This window comes from Xenopus tropicalis, chromosome 1 (genome assembly GCF_000004195.4).
Source record: "Xenopus tropicalis strain Nigerian chromosome 1, UCB_Xtro_10.0, whole genome shotgun sequence".
In the NCBI taxonomy this organism is placed as follows: domain Eukaryota; kingdom Metazoa; phylum Chordata; class Amphibia; order Anura; family Pipidae; genus Xenopus; species Xenopus tropicalis.
In genome coordinates this window covers 30,429,739-30,449,830 of record NC_030677.2, presented here as the reverse complement: position 1 = coordinate 30,449,830, position 20,092 = coordinate 30,429,739, and positions in this window count along the sequence as shown.

Below are 20,092 nucleotides of genomic sequence, written 5' to 3'. Positions count from 1 at the left end.
GGCCCAAGGAAAGTCTCCCATAGGAATCAATGGCACTCTGCAGCTCCAACCTGGCCCAAGGAAAGTCTCCCATAGGGCTCAATGGCACTCTGCAGCTCCAACCCGGCCCAAGGAAAGTCTCCCATAGGGCTCAATGGCACTCTGCAGCTCCAACCTGGCCCAAGGAAAGTCTCCCATAGGGCTCAATGGCACTCTGCAGCTCAAACCCGGCCCAAGGAGACTCTCCCATAGGGCTCAATGGCACTCTGCAGCTCCAACCTGGCCCAAGGAAAGTCTCCCATAGGGCTCAATGGCACTCTGCAGCTCCAACCTGGCCCAAGGAAAGTCTCCCATAGGGCTCAGTGGCACTCTGCAGCTCCAACCTGGCCCAAGGAAAGTCACGATACCGAAGCTTTAATAAATCCGAAATTTTCATACTCTTTGTGACAATACGATTTTGTTGCGTTTTTTTTTTTACGCACAGTACGAAAAAGTTGCGTTAAATAACGAAAAAATCAGCAAAAATACGCAAGGTACGGAAAAGTCGCAGAAAACACGAACGATCGGGCTGTTGGTGGATTGATAAATCTCCCCCTATGGTACTTTTCTATCAATGTAAGTAAAAATGAATAGAATATAAACTCTGCATATACACAGATAATATTACTTTACTTTGAATCGTCTAATGCCCAACTGCAGAGCAATCTCATTAGCTCTCCCCACAGTAGCCAAACTCCCGGAGTAATCATTCATTCACAAATATGCAATTATAAAGACCATTTTCTCAACACTTTCCAATCTGGTTTCCTAGAAGAGATGCCACGATAACAAATCAACTGAAAATAAGAAATTAAATTTGCCAGTAAGGAACTGGGTTAGTTTACTGATGCAATTGCACTCGATTTTGATTAGGTGCCTGGAGATGTTCGCTGAACCTTCTGGCTCAGTAAGGTTTTTGTGAATCTAGATGCAGACTTTCTTGGTGCATAATCTGCATTCGTACTGCGGAGCAGAGGTTCTCAACCATTTTACATCAAGAATTCACTTACCATAGATGACACCTAGGCCTCACTAGAATTCAAAGTTAATGGGAATTGCTGGTACAGGTATGGGATCCGTTATACAGAAACCCATTATGCAGAAAGCTCCAAATTACAGGCCATGTCCCATAGACTCCATAATCAAATAATTCAAATGTTAAAGAATTATTTCCTTTTTCTCTATAATAATAAAACAGTACCTGTACTTGATCCCAACTAAGATATAATTATTCCTTATTGGGGGCAGAACAGTCCTATTGGGTCCTATTGGGTTTATTTAATGGTTAAATGATTCCCTTTTCTCTGTAATAATAAAACAGTACCTGTACTTGATCCCAACTAAGATATAATTACCCCTTATTGGGGGCAGAACAGCCCTATTGGGTTTATTTAATGGTTAAATGATTCCCTTTTCTCTGTAATAATAAAACAGTACCTGTACTTGATCCCAACTAAGATATAATTACCCCTTATTGGGGGCAGAACAGCCCTATTGGGTTTATTTCATGGTTAAATGATTCCCTTTTCTCTGTAATAATAAAACAGTACCTGTACTTGATCCCAACTAAGATATAATTACCCCTTATTGGGGGCAGAACAGCCCTATTGGGTTTATTTAATGGTTAAATGATTCCCTTTTCTCTGTAATAATAAAACAGTACCTGTACTTGATCCCAACTAAGATACAATTAATTTGTATTTAAAGCAAAGCAATCCTATTGGGTTTAATTAATGTCTAAATTATTTTTTAGTAGACTTAAGATATGGGGATTCAAATTACAGAAAGATCCCTAGTCCAAAAAAACCCAGGTCCTGAGCATTCTGGATAAGGCCAGTCCTGTCAAGTGACATATTGCTTGAAAACGCAAGACCCAGAATATAGAATATATATAGTAATTCCCATGCACCTTGAATTGGGTGCACCTTTTAGCATTTGTATATGGACACATTGCTAGAAACAGCAGAGTTACCCTTATACCATGTCCGTAGAGAAGGCTGTACCCTGAATAATCCCAATACGGTATTTTGGATCATCAAGTAGTTACAGCTACAGCCATGTATAGGGGGCAAGTAGTGCAAGCAAACCTCGGCAGAGTGTGGCTTGCTGTATAGGCTGATTGTGCGCCTTCTTCCATAACGCTGGAAACCTGTGCAGATGTTACATTTGTAAGGTGATTAACCCTGGGATTTATGGCACAGCTCTCTAGTTTTATGATGTTTACCATTGGTGCAAACTTGCAAGCACCACTGAAGTGATAAAAGGTGTTTAAAGGATGTTTAAAAAATGTAATTGGCATGATTTAGTAGAATGTTCTGTTTTGATAGAGCAGTGGAGCCAACAAATGGCTAAGTAGTTGCATTCCCTGAGTGGTCCTTGAACACTTCATGTAAATTATCTCTAACTCACTGTCCTTTGGGCCCTGCTACTAGGGTAGTAATCCCACTATAGGTCCCTGTGGCACTGAGACTGCTTGGCTATCAAGCCCTGACCCTACCTCTTGCTGCAAAGCAACCCAACATTGAGTCAGTTCACTAAAGTTTGTTTAAATTATCCCTAACTTATTTCTCATTAACACTTCAAATGTTTTCGGAACCAAAATGAACACAGTACCCATGTATAAAGCACAAATGACAAAAGTCACTTATCATGGAAAAGTTGGTGTTAATTCTGAAAATGGTGCCTGTGTGGGTCGACTCCATTTTCCGCTATAAGCCTTGCTGAGTTTTTTTTTTATTGCAAAACTCCATTACAGAAGACAAGTCTAATGCATATTTTTCAATACATAATCAATCAATCAATCGTACTCTTAATAAATAACACATATTTATGTACATTGTATTATTAAACAAATTGTAGACAATTGATTTATATGAGTTATCAGTTTTTTTCATTTTATATTATATCAATGAATCACTCACCCACTATGGTGCGTTATTATACACAATGCTACTCTCTGTGTGGCTATAGAAATTATGCCAATTTTTGCCACAATAGTAGACATGGGTCCCACACATTACTCTGTTAGGAATAGGTGTTCATTCTCAGATGATAGAAAATGGGTGCCCTTGGCATGCTGGAAGATCACTGCTCTTAACGAATAGGCATTTATGTGGTTAAAATAAAATTACTGAAGTCAAATGGAAACTCTTCATTCTAGACTTCATTCTAAAACAATAAAAATGCACCTTTACCCATTAAAATGCCATAAAAGTTCTTTGGATAAGAAGCAATAAAGTGTGTTTTCATAACCTGTTTCACATGTGCACCTTATAGAAATGCAACAAAACATTTCAGGCTGTAGCTACACAGGTCTCCCTTTATCACAACCTGATTACAGAAAAAAATGTAATGGAACATGCCAAAAAAATCTTCATCGAAAGTTTTTACAACTTAGTTTGAAAACACATTGATATTTTGATCTTGTTTTCCCTTTGGTTTGTAATAGTCTTCGTTAATGGCACATATTTTGTGAAGTGGCAGTTAAAAAGTGGGTGAATGGTTAAAAAACAAGGAATTGAGAAAAAGATAAAAACACATGTCAAATGTAACCCTTTACCTCATAGGCCACACAGCTGTTCCAGGGCAGACTAATGCCTGGCAATGTGTTTTTCCATTCATTTAAATGCAGAATCTGCATTGCCACCACTCTGTAACCTATTTGTCAGCAATGTAGATTCTGTGTTTTTAGCTGTAAAATCAGTCGTCCACAGCTCGCTACAGTTTCAGACCCTGGACCATTCCTTTTATTCTACTCAACAATAATTCCAAAAAAAGCACTTTGCGGTACAACATTTACTAGTCATTAATATATATAATATCCTGGTGCACCTACTGTGGTCTTATAAAATGCTGTTCCTGTAGCACCTGCTTTCTTGTTCCTCTAACACAGTGATCCCCAACCAGTGGCTCAGGGGCAACATGTTGCTCACCAACCCCTTGGATGTTGCTCTCAGTGCCCCCAAACCAGGGAGTTATTTTTGAATTCCTGACTTGGTGGCAAGTTTGTCTCATGAGTAAGAAAGGTTAAGAACTCCTGCTCTAACATATTTATCTTTCCACATTTTCTGACAAACCTTAGTGTTTTTTATTATCCTCTCCCATTAAACATGGGGACATGAACTAGTAAGTGAGGCATGATGGGACACCATTAAACATCATGACCTGAGTTTAAGGATAAATGACAAAGAGCAGGAAAGTTATATGAAGGTGCCCAAAGGAAGATTGTGATCTACCAGTAGATCTTCAGCTGATGACTAGTAATTCCCAATCAGAACATTGTGAAAGAAAATTAGCTAACTTTCTTTTTATAATCAGGTTTTGTAAAAGAAAGAAGTATGTTTTATTATAAAAAAAAATCTAATGAATTTAAAATTGGAATTGAAACTCTAGCAATGTCATCTGGATTAGATAGAATCACTAAAAGCAGACCCCACTTATGTAAAGCCCTGTTACCTCTGGGCATACAAATCCCCTTTGTTGGGTCTGGGAGTCCCTGGAGACATTATTTCAGAACCAGAGTTTATTAGAATGAAACTATCCTTGACTAGAAGGAAGGTACAACTTTGTAATAATAAAACAACATCATAAAAACTTTCTAATTATCATTCCTGTGCCCAGTCAGGTAAAGATGAAGCAATGTAAAATGACGGTGGGTGCTGTGCAACAATGTGCATATTGTAGCTTTTCCCTTGCTTCAAAACAATACCGCATCTAAATTATGACTTCATTGCTATGTAATGGTATTTAATGGGCTTATGGCATTACAAGTTATGTGCCCATCTACGATAAAAAATTAGCTTTCAGTGTTGTGCACGGATTAAAGCTAATAACTGATTGGTTGATATGCTCCGAGGCAAGTTCTTACTTAGTCACTAGACAAACCCATGACATTTTTAAGCCTATCTATTCCTCACACCCAAGGTAACTGCACCTAATCATGGAAATGTCAGCTATCAGAATGAGTAATTGCAGGAAGCTGCTATCCAGGCAAGGCCAATGTAAATGCTTCTTAGAAATAAGTTGTCTGGTTGGCTTTGTATGAAAGAGAACATTTACTACTTTCAGATTACCATAATGCCTTCTTCCAAGATTCTTCTGTCTTCTACGTCAAATTAAGATCAATGTCAATGACTTTTAATATGACAAAAGCTGCTGTTATTATATTTTGGAATTTTTTATCTTATATTTTCATTAATTATTTATTTGTTTGTATTGTTAGAACTCTATATATGGTAAAATTCAGGGCTGTGGAGTCGGAGTCGAGGAGTCGGAGGCAATTTTGGGTACCTGGAGTCGGAGTCGGCAAAAAATGAACCAACTCCGACTCCTACTAAATTTAAATGGGAATAAAAAAAAAAAATAAAGCAAGTTTAAATGTCCCAATTCACAAACAGTCATAATTAATTACTTCTCTGCTATAAGAATAAAGCCCAATGCACGCAGTGCATAAACGAACACGTTGAGTGACCATGAAGCATGCTTTTCATTGACTGTATGCTTCACTAAATGGGACGTAACGCACAGTTAGGGTGCGGCAGCTCCACTGCGTCGGGTTCCTCTGTTACAGGGAACCCAGTGCCCACTGTGAACCTAGCCTAACTCTCACTGATAACTAAGTAAAAAAAAATTGCAGGACTAGAACAGTAACACCAAAACATGAAAGTGTATAAAAGTAACTAAAATATAATGTGCTGCTGCCCTGCACTGTGTGTTTACTTCAGAAAATCTACTATAATTTATATAAATAAGCTGCTGTGTAGTATGGGGGCAGCCATTCCTGCACTGGTACAGCTGGGGTGTTTGCTACAGAAACCCTACTATAGTTTATATAAATAAGCTGCTGTGTAGCCATGGGGGCAGCCATTCAAAGGAGAAAAGGCACATAGCAGATAACAGATAAAACACTATTGTATTCTACAGAGCTTATCTGTTATCTGCTATGTAACCTGTGCCTTTTCTCCTTTTTTCCAGCTTGAATGGCTGCCCCCGTGGCTACACAGCAGCTTATTATATAAATTATAGTAGTGTTACTGTAGCAAACACACCAGTTTTACCAGTGCAGGGCAACAGTGCATTATATTTTTATTACTTTAAAGCTCTTTTTGGTGTTACTGTTCCTTTAAGACTGAAGCTTTACAACATTTGAAAAACTGCTGTAATTCAGCTGTAATGTTAGCTTAAACTTTAAACATGACTATGGGATTCTAGGGAAATCATTAGGAGTAGGAGTATAGATAAAATTGTCTATCAGTTTATAATCAGTTCAGTTGTGTTTTAAGTGCCCCTTCCTGGATGTATAAAATACATTAGCATATTACAAACAGAGGAGTCGGAGTCGGAAGTATCAGAAACAGAGGAGTCGGAGTCGGAAGTATCAGAAACAGAGGAGTCGGAGTCAGAAGTATCAGAAACAGAGGAGTCGGAGTCGGAAGTATCATATACAGAGGAGTCGGAAGTATCAGAAACAGGAGTAGGAGTCGGAAGTATCAGAAACAGAGGAGTCGGAGTCGGAAGTATCAGAAACTGAGGAGTCGGAGTCGGAAGTATCAGAAACTGAGGAGTCTGAGTCGGAGAATTTATCTACCGACTCCACAGCCCTGGTAAAATTCCATTGCCTGCCTCTCCTCCGGCTACAATCTAGTCTGCTCACTTATTTACCTAAAGAGCTATTTCCATTCTTACCTTCTGCACAAACAGTATACAAAGAGGACCTATTTGCCTTCACTTTCTTCCTTCTACTGTTTCCCAATATGCAAACAGATCATGTGGTTTGTGTAATACATAAGATAATAGAAATCATTTCTTTATATAATATGTAAGGAGGCACTGAATCCAGGATTCAGTTTGGGATTCGGCTATGATTCTGCCTTTTTCAGCAGGATTCAGATTCACCCAAATCCATGCCTCTGTCCGAACCGAATACAAATTCTTAAAGGAACAGTAACACCAAAAAGTGAAAGTGTATAAAAGTAATAACAATATAATGTACTGTTGCCCTGCATTGCTACAACTGGTGTGTTTGCCTCAGAAAGACTACTATAGTTTATATAAATAAGCTGCTGTGTAGCCATGGGGGCAGCCATTCAAAGGAGAAAAGGCACAGGTTACTTAGCAGATAACAGATAAACCCTCATTAAATGGGGCTTATCTACTAGTTATCTGCTACGTAACCTGTGCCTTTTTTCCTTTTTTCCAGCTTGAATGGCTGCCCCCATGGCTACACAGCAGCTTATTTATATAGTAGCCTTTCTGTAGCAAAAACACCTGTTTTTTGCAGAGCAACAGCTCATTATATTTTAATTACTTAAAAACACTTTAATTTTTTGATGTTACTGTTACTTTAAAATCACGTGGCTTTTTGTCAAATAAACACATTTGCATATGCAAATTAGTAATTGGTTCAGAATTCGGTTGAATCTTTCGCGAACGATTCAGGGTTTGGCTGGATCCTAAAATTGTGGATTCAGTGCCTCCCTAATAAAATGTTGTTGTATGGGTGAAAAATGTAACATTTGATCAGTGTTGTTATAGTATAGGGTTGAATTAATTAAAGAAAGATGAAATACCCCTTCAAAGATTGTATTGGTCTGAGTAAAATATTACTACTTCCTTAAATATCAAGGAAATGGAGAGTAGTGATGAGCAAATTTTTTTGCTCAGGCATGGATTTGTTGCAAAATTCAGTATTTCGCCAATTTTTTTCATGAAAATAGAAAAAAACAAGCTTGAGTAGAGGTGGGGGAGGGGTGCAAAATCTATTGTCTCCCACATACAGTGCTTGTTTTGGCACCTCTCCCTGGCACCTTTCATTCGTGAGATCCCCATGTTGGTTATGATAAACAGATTATGCTGATTGGAGCAACATTCAAGTGTATTTATTCCAGAAAAATCCTTGTACAAATCATTCTGAAACATCTTCAAGAGAAACACAGCATGTCCAGTTGATTTGACTTATCAGTACAAGACATACCATGACCTGGATGAATGAGAACCTTCACAGACACTATATCATGGACATTCTGTGCAACCTGATGACCCTTGTCAACCTAGCCATAAATCAGAGGTCTCCAAATGAAGATGAAGAGTATTCTTTCAGCTCAGTAACAGTAGAAATGTCATCTGAACTGAAAACATGAAACCCTTTCCCTACACAAGGACAAAGTGCTACACAACTTGGTGTAACATCTTAAAGTCAAAGGGATTCGTGATTTTTATGGGTTAATTTTTATTTCTAAATCACACTGTTTACATAGCAAATAATTCAATCTACCATTTAAAATTTTAATCTTAGACCAACATATTTTTTTTTTTTTAGTTGTAATATTGGTGTGTAGGCGCCATCTCAGTGCATTGTGCCTGAGTCTGAGCTTTCAGAAGGAGCCAGCGCTACACATTAGAACTGCTTTCAGGTAACCTATTGTTTCTCCTACTCCCATGTAACTGGAGGAGTCCCAAACCGGACTTGAATTTCTTACTATTGAGTGCTATTCTGGTACCTACTGGGAGCTGCTATCTTGTTCCCTTCCCATTGTTCTGCTGATCGGCTGCTGGGAGGGGGGGAGGGATATCACTCCAACTTGCAGCGCAGCAGTAAAGTGTGACTGAAGTTTATTGGCTGTGGCACCCTGGGAAATGAAGAATATGGCTAGCCCCATGTGAAATTTCAAAATTAAATATGATTTCAATGCAGGAATCTGCTGGAGAAGTTCTATTAACTGATGGGTTTTGAAAGAAACATGTTTTCCCATGACAGTATTCCTTTAAGTCCAAGCACACAATAACCATACACGACATTTGTTTAACTGAACATATTTCCGTTGGTGCAGGCTGGTGGCTGGTTGAATCAACTTGCTTTCATTTCAACTAAAAAGGGATAAGTATTCTGTACTAACTTTATCAAAACCATTGTGTTTTTTTAACTGTTGGGTTTTATTTATTTTTTTCATAAGTAATTGTTGTTTTTGGAGCTAATTTACAAAGTTTGTGGGATCCATAGGCTTACAGCAGGTTACATTCCCTTGTAATTACCCTCAGCTTGAGGAGGGTGGGGTTTGATTAGTTCACCTTTACAGACTGCATAAATAGAACCACAGGCAGTCCAGTGGAGCTTGCTCTGGTGGTAGGTGCTCTGTAAGTGATTGCTCTTTAAGTGGGGGTTCTGTAAGTGGAGTTATAAACTCAGGGAGTTAAACACTAAGGGAGTTAAAAACAAGGTAAAACAAGGTATTTACTACAAGTCCTTACACCTTTTTTTTTTTGTTTAACTGTTCTTGTAACTGGGAGAATGAGTTGTAGCAACATTGAAGGTCTGACACAGTGCACAGCCTGCCACATGTATGCAGTTGTGGAACAACAGTTCCAAAGTGCATACCTCTGTTGTGGATGTGAGCGAATTGCCACTTTAGAGGCTCGCGTTAGAGTCCTAGAGGAACACGTCGCAACACTGCGTTCAATCAACAATCTTGAGAGGGGTCTCTTGTTAACTGAACAAGAACTAGTGGGGTCAGATAGTAGGGGGGGAGGGGAGCAGCAAAAGGATGATAGGGCAGTAAGCTGGGTGACAGTTAGAAAATCTAGTGTGGGGAAAAGGAAAAGGGAGGCTGCTCCAGGGTTTGCGCATCCCAACAGATTTGCCAGATTGTGTGAAGAAGATGGGAGTGTGAACTCTGGATTGGCGGTTCTAGGTGAGGCTGATCTCTCTAACAGCCGGGAGACCAGTTTCACTAGTAGTGGTGGGGAGGAGAACAGAGCTAGGCCTAAACAGATGGTGGTTATAGGGGATTCGATCATTAGGAAAGTGGACAGGGTAATCTGTCGAGCGGATCGCTTCAACCGGACAGTTTGCTGTCTTCCTGGTGCCAGGGTTCGGCATGTGGTTGATCGGGTTGACACATTATTGGGAGGGGCTGGGCATGACCCGGCTGTCTTGGTACATATCGGTACTAACGACAAAATGAACGGTAGGTGGGGGACTTTAAAGAGTGAGTTCAGGGATCTAGGCTCTAAGATTAGGCAAAGGTCCTCCAATGTCATTTTTTCGGAAATTTTGCCGGTGCCGCGTGCAAGTTTAGGGAGACAGCGGGAGCTTAGGGAGCTAAATGTGTGGCTAAAGTCTTGGTGTAGGAAGGAAGGGTTTGGGTTCCTAGAGCACTGGGCTGACTTTTCCTTGGGGTACAATCTATACAGCCCTGACGGATTGCACCTCAATGGAAGGGGGTCTGCTGTGCTAGGGGAGAGAATGGTTAAGAGGTTGGAGGAGTGTTTAAACTAGACAAGGGGGGGGTGGGTGAGCTAGAATTCCATGGGAAAATTAGTGTAGACGGGGTAGGGGGACTAGCAAAGGGTTGTGGGGGAGGAGTGAGGGGGGCATATAGTTTATCAGATAAGGAGCTTCCGCTACAAGGAAAGCAGTCTCATAATTGCCTTAGCTCTAATTCTCCCTTAGCTAATGTAAACATCAGAGGGAGAAGTAAAAATCTCCGCTGCATGCTGGCTAATGCGCGTAGCTTGTCGGGTAAATTAGGGGAGCTGCAAGCTATTGCATGTATTGAAAATTATGATTTAATAGGTATCACTGAGACCTGGTGGGATGATAAATGCGACTGGGCTGCGAATTTAAATGGTTATACACTTTTTAGGAGGGACAGAGAGATTAAAAAGGGTGGAGGGGTTTGTCTTTACGTAAAGTCAGACTTAAAGCCATGTAATAAAGACATTACCAATGAAAACGTCGAATCTCTTTGGGTAGAAATTTCTGTAGGGCTGAAGGTCACAAAGAAAATGATCATTGGTGTATGCTATAAACCACCCCGTATAGATGAAGGGGATGAGGCCCAACTATTGTTGCAAATGGAGGAGGCTTCAAAACTAGGTCAAGTTGTTGTTATGGGGGACTTTAATTATCCGGACATTGACTGGAGTAATGGGGTGGCTAAGTCAGAAAAAGCTAGTAGGTTTGTAAATATGCTAAATGACAACTTTTTATTTCAGGCAGTTCAAGAACCCACTAGGAATGACGCTATTTTGGACCTGGTAATATCTAATAATAATGAACTCATCTCTAACATTTGTGTGGGTGAGCATTTGGGGAACAGTGATCACAACATGGTCTCCTTTGAGATAATGCTGCAGAGACAGCTCTATAAGGGAGTAACTAATACGCTCAATTTTAGACGTGCAGACTTTGCCAGTATAAGGGCATCTCTGCAATGTGTCAACTGGGAAAGGCTTTTCATGGGGTTAGACACAGAAGGAAAATGGAACATCTTTAAAACATTGCTTTGTAGGTATACACAACAGTATATCCCCCTTGTAAGCAAGGAGAGGCAGCGCAAAGCAAAACCTTTATGGCTGAATAAAAGTGTTAGGGTCGAGGTTGGTAAGAAAAAACGTGCTTTTAGGGCATTCAAGTTAGCTGGGACAGCGGAAACTTTCATCAGGTACAAGGAAGCAAATAAAGCATGCAAAAAAGCTATCAAGCAAGCTAAAATAGAAATGGAAAGGGATATTGCTGCTAGGAGTAAAAAGAATCCTAAATTATTTTTTAATTATGTGAATAGTAAAAAAATGAAGCAAGAAGGGGTGGGAACTTTATTATCACGGGGGGGTAAGTTGGTTGATGAGAACGGGGAAAAAGCTGAAATTTTGAACTCTTATTTTTCATCTGTCTATACATCTGAGGAGCCAGATAATGAAGGCTTCCCTTGTAATATGCCCAGTTCTAGTAATTTAGCTACTGGCGCGTGGGTCACTCGGGAGGAAATTCAAAAGAGACTTGAACATGTAAAGGTAAACAAAGGTCCAGGGCCGGATGGGATTCATCCCAGGGTATTAAATGAGCTGAGCGCTGTGATTGCCAAACCTCTTCACTTAATTTTTCAGGATTCATTGAGGTTTGGCATGGTGCCGAGAGACTGGCGGATTGCTAATGTGGTGCCGTTATTTAAAAAGGGATCCCGTTCTCAGCCTGAAAACTATAGGCCTGTTAGTCTGACATCAGTAGTAGGAAAACTTTTGGAAGGGGTAATAAGGGATAGGGTACTTGAATACATTGCAGTTCACAATACTATTAGTTTGTGCCAGCATGGTTTTATGCGTAACAGATCTTGCCAGACTAATTTAGTCGCCTTTTATGAGGAGGTGAGCAGGAACCTTGATGCTGGAATGGCAGTTGATGTCATCTACTTGGACTTTGCTAAAGCGTTTGATACAGTACCTCACAGAAGGTTAATGATCAAATTAAGGAATATTGGCCTAGAACATAATATTTGTAATTGGATAGAGAACTGGCTGAAGGATAGAGTACAAAGAGTGGTTGTAAATGGAACATTTTCTAATTGGGCCAGTGTGGTTAGTGGAGTACTGCAGGGGTCAGTCCTTGGGCCTTTGCTTTTTAACTTGTTTATTAATGACCTGGAGGTGGGCATAGACAGTACTGTTTCTATTTTTGCTGATGACACAAAATTGTGCAAAACTATAAGTTCCATGCAGGATGCTGCCGCTTTGCAGAGTGATTTGACAAAATTAGATAACTGGGCAGCAAACTGGAAAATGAGGTTCAATGTTGATAAGTGCAAAGTTATGCACTTTGGTAGAAATAATATAAACGCAAACTATCTACTGAATGGGAGTGTGTTGGGGGTTTCCTTAATGGAGAAGGATCTAGGGGTTTTTGTTGATAACAAGTTGTCTAATTCCAGGCAGTGTCATTCTGTGGCTACTAAAGCAAATAAAGTGCTGTCTTGTATAAAAAAGGGCATTGACTCAAGGGATGAGAACATAATTTTGCCCCTTTATAGGTCCCTGGTAAGGCCTCACCTTGAGTATGCAGTGCAGTTTTGGGCTCCAGTCCTTAAGAAGGATATTAATGAGCTGGAGAAAGTGCAGAGACGTGCAACTAAACTGGTAAAGGGGATGGAAGATTTAAACTATGAGGTGAGACTGTCGAGGTTGGGGTTGTTCTCTCTGGAAAAGAGGCGCTTGCGAGGGGACATGATTACTCTGTACAAGTACATTAGAGGGGATTATAGGCAGTTGGGGGATGTTCTTTTTTCCCATAAAAACAATCAGCGCACCAGAGGCCCCCCCTTTAGATTAGAGGAAAGGAGCTTCCATTTGAAGCAGCGTAGGTGGTTTTTCACGGTGAGGGCAGTGAGGTTATGGAATGCCCTTCCTAGTGATGTGGTAATGGCAGATTCTGTTAATGCCTTTAAGAGGGGCCTGGATGAGTTCTTGATCAATCAGAATATCCAAGGCTATTGTAATACTAATATCTACAGTTAGTACTAGTGGTTGTATTTATAGTTTATGTATGTGAGTGTATAGATTGGTAGGTGTGGGTTAAGTGTGCTGGGTTTACTTGGATGGGTTGAACTTGATGGACACTGGTCTTTTTTCAACCCTATGTAACTATGTAACTATGTAACTATGGTGCAGGTTTTTTAATGTAACATCAGCAGCCTGTGATATTAATTACAAATGTATTGCTGCACAAAGACTTTCACCAAAGAAAAGCTATGGATTCTCTCTATAGTTACACTTGCGCTAAATATACCAGTTATGGTCGCCAGTGACAAAGTGCAATGATGTGAAGCCTGTCAGATTATATTTCAGGGTTATGCTTTTACATGATGCCAATCATTTCCCCCACATATATTCAATCTCTTCATTTAATAGTGATCTTTCCTGGAAGGTGATGCTACTTTTCTTCTTTTCTGGGACATAATCTGTAAGGAAGAGGATCTCCTCTTGTAGGCTTTTCAATGCTTTTCTAAACAGATATTTTCTTGTGTAGAACCAGGCCAGGGGGTATATAGAAGGATACAAATACCTGTCCTTTGCCCTCCCAAGTATGAGCTCTATAGTAAATGGACAAAGCTGACATATGAACAGTGCCCCGGGGGGACTGGGGCTTGGCACTATCAGTACTCACTATAATTTACTTACTAGGACCAGGACGAAAATGACAATAATACGTGGTTTAAGGTTAGCAAGTTTTGGATACATATATATATATATATAGGTAACAATAACTTTATAGACCTCCAGAGAAACATTCATTGCAATGAAGCAGTATGTTGCACAAAGGGGGGACCCATTGAGCAGGTGTTCCTAGTGCACATATTCTGGTTGGGTACAATTAAACCTTGGTACTTGTATTCCCTGTACTAATCCCATACTTTTGCTTTGCCATACAAGGCTGATGGCATTTGTACATTTTTATCATGCCTTCCTTTGCTGGTGAATGGGCTGCCCTATGGTACACTATTTTACACTACTATTATACAGCCATTTAGGGCTTTGACAGATGGAGAGCTTAGTCACCCGTGACAAGGGAGATTTGTCGCGGGCGACTAATCTCCTTGAAATGCCATCCCACTGGCGAGAATGTAAATTGCCGGTGGGATGGCATACGCAGCACAGTGATTTGCCGAAATCGACTAAGTTGCCTTGAGAGGAACTTTTGCTGATTTCGATGCCGCGTATGCCATCCCACCAGCGATTTACATTCTAGCCTGTGGGATGGCATTTCATGGAGATTAGTCACCCGCAACAAGGGAGATTTGGCGCGACTAATCTCCCTGTGTGTCACAACCCTTAGGGTGAAGACAGATGGAGCTACTAGTAGCAGCTACTAAAATAGACAATGCTGATCACTTAGGGCTCTGGCACACGGGGAGATTAGTCGCCCGCGGCAAAACTCCCTGTTCGTGGGCGACTAATCTCCCCGAGTTGCCTACCCCTGCCATCCCACCGGCGAACATGTAAGTCGCCGGCGGGATGGCAGACGCGGCGGGGTGATTTCAGGAAATCGCCGAAAAAGACTCGCAAATCTTTTTCGCCGATTTGCGTGAAATCGCGCCTCCGTGTCTGCCATCCCATCTGCGACTTACATGTTCGCCGGTGGGATGGCAGGGGTAGGCAACTCTGGGAGATTAGTCGCCCGCAAACAGGGAGTTTTGCGACTAATCTCCCCGTGTGCCAGAGCCCTTATTCATAATTGTCTCTACATGTGTTTTAGCAGAAGCAATTCTCAGCATTGTCTATGGCAGGGGATTTTCTGGAGTTTAGTAGCTGTGAAAAAGTAGCTGCTACTAGTAGCTTAGTGTATCTTCACCCTTAATCCTGAAGACACGTGGAGCTATTTAGTAGCAGCTACTTGTCAAGGCTACTAAACTCCAGAAAATCCCCTGCCATAGACAATACTGAGAATTGCTTCTGCTAAATCACATGTAGAGACAATTATCAATAAATAATCAGCATTGTCTATTTTACTAGCCACAACAAGTAGCTGCTACTAGTAGCCCCATGTGTCTTCACCCTAAATAGGTAGTGCCTGCAGAGAGGGGGTTTTAATTACCAGAATACTCTCTCAAAGAACCACAGAGATTATAAAACCCCAATGTGCCTTTTGTGTTTGGACTTTTTCACAATCTGATAGCAGTTTGTTTGAACAAAAGCTCATCTGCATCTTTCCCAAAGTCCGCTGCATACTGGAAATAATCCCAGCCGCTGAGGCTTATTTAATGTTATGAGCTAAGCCGGCACCCATCAAGTCTCCAATTTAACTGTCACGAGCAAAATAATATTTATATTGCAAATGTACCATTGATTGTGGATAAAAAATTATCTAATTTCTTTTGGATTTAATGATTGTACTTTCCTTCCCAGTTAATTCCCTAAAACTCCAGCCAAACTAGATCGATATTGCGATGTGGAACAATGCCTTTGATTACTGACACAGACATTTTCTATTCTAAATGGAGTTTGGGAGATTTTTTTTTTTTTTTGGTTATTAAAAAAATTCTTATCTAATATATTTGTCTTAAAGTTCAACTTTTAACTTAGCGATAGAATGTGATAGAAGGAAGAGTTTCTCTAAAATGCCAGCACAAAGGCTGTATCGGAAGTGTGGGCTTAGGGGATGGAAGTATTACTCTGAAGAAAAGAAATCACAATTATTACAAGTGATGTTATTTTAAAGATCAATTTACTGTGTGTATCTGCTAAAGGGAAATACTGTAGCTGCAATGCTATCAGGAGCACTAATGTGAATAAGATGGAAAAAGTAGTGATGAGCATGTCAGTGGTGAGGTCCCCAGGTTTGGGCTGCCATTGGGTCCAACTTCAAGCAGGGCCCATGTACTTTGGTGTGCCAACCCCTTTGGTGGCTGATCTTGCCTCTCTGTCGGGCTGGGTGATGCTTGTAAAATGGAAGAGGACTACTGACTGGCTTGGGTGTGGCTTAGGAAGCAGCCAATGTAAAAATGTCTGGTTCACTCATCACTAGGAGAAAGACTTCTTGGGTTTATTTCTCAGAAAGCTACTCATAGGACTACTTATAGAACTCTTACGCTGTTTGTTGAGTCTTTTAATTTTATTTTTTTGCATTAAGTGAAGCTGCCATTCTTTTTTCCTAGTGAGCCAAATAAGGTAATTCATAATTCCCAACCTTCAGTGGAACAAAGGGGTAGGAGCCTTGGTTGAGTATTAAGGAAGATTCAGACAGTATGATGGAGTTGGTAGATCTGGAAGTGGAAGAGGGCAGAGCAAAGTGTATAAATGGTTGGCGGAACAAAGTAAAGATGTTGGGATGAAGCATTAAGAGTCAGGGAGAGGTTCACAAAGGCTTACACAAAGGGTTACAAATATTATGCAGAAGAATACCTTTCTGCTGTTTGAGTCAGCAGTCCCCCCACCCTAATTTTTCTGGAACCCAGGTCACAGCTTGCCAGGATATTGGGTGTTTATACCCAAGGCAATGGTTTTCTTTGGTTGATTTGGGCATACAGTCCTGGGAGATGGCAGCAGCAAGGAAGAAGGGTAGCATGGCAAGTATCCAACTTGATATGTTGGCAAGCAAGGGGGTGTTTGATTACAATGATAATTGCATTCATATGAGAAAGTACTTTTATACCATCTATAGTATATAATTACATTCTGGTAAAAGTTTTGTCATGTTTTTATAACTCTGTAGACCTTTACAACCAAACCTGGTATTCTATCTTCTTCTTGAGTTAATAGAAAAGGGGGTTGTTTTGGTATAGATTGCTGCCTCATAGATCATGTGTATTGGCACTGTCCTAGTCATTGTCTATGATACAGCAGAAATATAGCAGCAATATACACACATGAATGCCACTTATATTAACTTGTTGCACATTGACACAACATCTAAGGGCTCATTTACATCCACAAGTGCAGCAAAGTGTAATTCCGAGTGACACATTTCCTACAATGCAGCATTTTTTCCAGTAATTCCAACATCATTGCAGTTGCAAGGGGGCAAAGCACTTGGTGCAGTTTGGCTACTGTGTCTGATTCGCCAAATTGAATCCAAAAGTCTGTCTGACGTCTGTGCTAGATTCTTATGATGCAAGTGGTCTGCGCCTATTGATGCTGGGTGCAATAGGAACCCTGAAGCTACCACCTGGTCAGAAAGTGGCAGTAGCTCCAGGGTCCCCCACTTTAATAAGTGCACCAGTGCTCTATTTGCCACTTAAGGCAGGAACTGCATCATCAAGCAAACTATATAGAAGTACAAGGAGTGCATTTTGTACCTTTGTACCTTTAATGAAAGGGTTTTTACACGCAACTGACTGCCAGGAATTTGCAGGGGCCACAACTGCACTATACACATACTATATATATATAAACATCAAATAAAAATACAGTTTTAGGCCATGTTTTTATGTGATTCTATGCTAAATGTGTTTAAATATAATTTAATTAATTGTAATTACATTTAGATCCAAGGCTCGATATTTTTCAAGTGCTGCTCTCATGAGAGTTCTATGTAAACCAACCTGCAAACAGGCAAGCCACCCTAGATATGCTGGATACAGAGCAGAGAGAAAATGGAATTAGTCAGAGGAATTGGACAGTGAACTCGACAGTAGAATTTGGGAGAAGTGCAGTCTGTTCCAAATAATCTTGCAAGAATAATATTCTGGGATGGGACAACTACATTTTATACCACATCATTTGCATTTTCTATGTACTATTCATGACTTGCCCCTTATCTGACATCAGAGGCTCAGAGGAAGGCTCTGGAAATGCTATAGTACCACCAAAAGGGCTCGTTTTTGGGAGCCCAGCTGCGCCGCGCAAATGAAGAGTAATGTGTGCTGTGAGTGTGCAGTGGTGCCCTGACCCAAACTCAAAATGGGGGCCTATTTTGCAGCCCAAACCCACAAGTCCTGCAGGTTTGGGCTGGAAATGTAGGGACTACTGTCAAAATGCATCAGTTATTAGAGCTTCTGTAGCAGAATCTGCACTGAAATCTTTAAAAAACACAAAAGGGCCAATTCACTAAAGTGCGTTAAAATGTGCGTTATTTATAGCATGCGTTAAAATGTTTATCGCGTCTAATTTTTCGCATCTTAACGCACGATTCACTAAAAGCATACTTGCGTTAATTTACGCGTGATACTGCTTGCGTTAGTTTAGTCGCGAAGACTATTTTCGTGTGGTATTTGACAGAACGAGTGCTAATCTACGCACCGTGTATAAATAGTTGCCGCGTGCGAAAAAACGCACGCCATGTTAGCCATACATGCCAATACTTACGGAAAATTACTGTTCTGAAAATGCCCATTTCCCTGCAAACTGGCGGCTGCATCACTCTGGGGCCAACACAGACTGAATAAATCCCACTGCAAAGTCCATATTGTGTTACTAAAAGCTCACGAACTGTACTTTTCTATAATTACCGCCTGCCCCAAGTAGGGGTTAATTTTCGCATAGACTAATGCCATATTTAGCGCGTCTAAGTGTTTGTGAATCATGCGTTAGTGTTATTTCGGCGCACAAATTAAAACTGACGCATGCAGTAGCGCAAAATTTAACGCATGCGATGTGCGACTTAAAGCACGCGGTAATACTATAGTGAATCGCGCGTTAATTTGCTATGTAAACAGTGTCATTTAGAAATAGAAAGTACCCCATAAAAATAATGACAGTATCCCTTTAAAGTGGAGTATTAACGATTAACCCATTAACCCCAGAGAAATTAACAATCATATTAACTCCACTGAAATTTTTTTATACCACCTTCAGAATGTTTTCTTTTTACATCTAAAATATGACGTAACAGTGGGTTTGCTTTAATGCCATCTTTCTAAATAGATCCATTGAAAACATACCAGCAGTTTATGTAAACTTCCCCTTTAAGAATAAATGCTGGCAGTCCTTATAAATAACGGGGCCCTGCAAAATCTGTTGGACCCCAATGTCCCACCACAATCAAAGACATCTGGTTCCACAACTCTCGGTTGCTCAGTTTGCAACTTCTAGCTGCAAAATACTATATATGTTTAATAAAGCTTGTATTTCTGTAACATAACAACGACAGAAAAATGTGTAAAAGCCCAGTCACAGAAATAGATAAGCAATAAAGTTACATATTATCCACATGTATCTGAGCTAACAACCTTTTAAAAAGAAATACAAAATACTATAAAAAAAAACAGTAAAACAGACTGAGAGGCAGCAGTAAAATGAGCAGAGGTTCAAGCTGAAGAACAGAGCTGGGCATCAGAACCTGACACATGGGTCATTATTCCCCTAAATCAACATGGAGCGGGTGCAAATGATTTTGTGACACTTGATGATATAAAAAAAGGAAAAAAGTCTGGCAAGGAGACAGCAGCGAGACTGCTAAATCCTCGTGGGCTGTACCAAATAGGTCAGCAGGGGCTTTGCTTGTTGTGCATTAAAGCAGCAAAAAACTAAATTAGCGTAAACAATGGTTTTCAAACAAAACATCTGGCAGTGGAGCACAGACCCAAGACTTAAGGTGGCCATACACGAGGCGATTTCGCTCGTTGTGCGATGAACGATTATATCGACAAACGATCGTATGGCGATCGAGTTCCCATACGATATGCCATCCACGGGCAACGATAATTCGGGAAAGATTTTGTCGCATCATTATCGTAAAATACCTACGATCGTACATCTACGTACGATCGATGTCGTTGACTTCTGCTGCTGGCAATCGTGACATGCGCAGAGAACAATCGTTGAAAGACAAATGTCTGACACTCACACCAACTGGCAGATTTTATCGTTA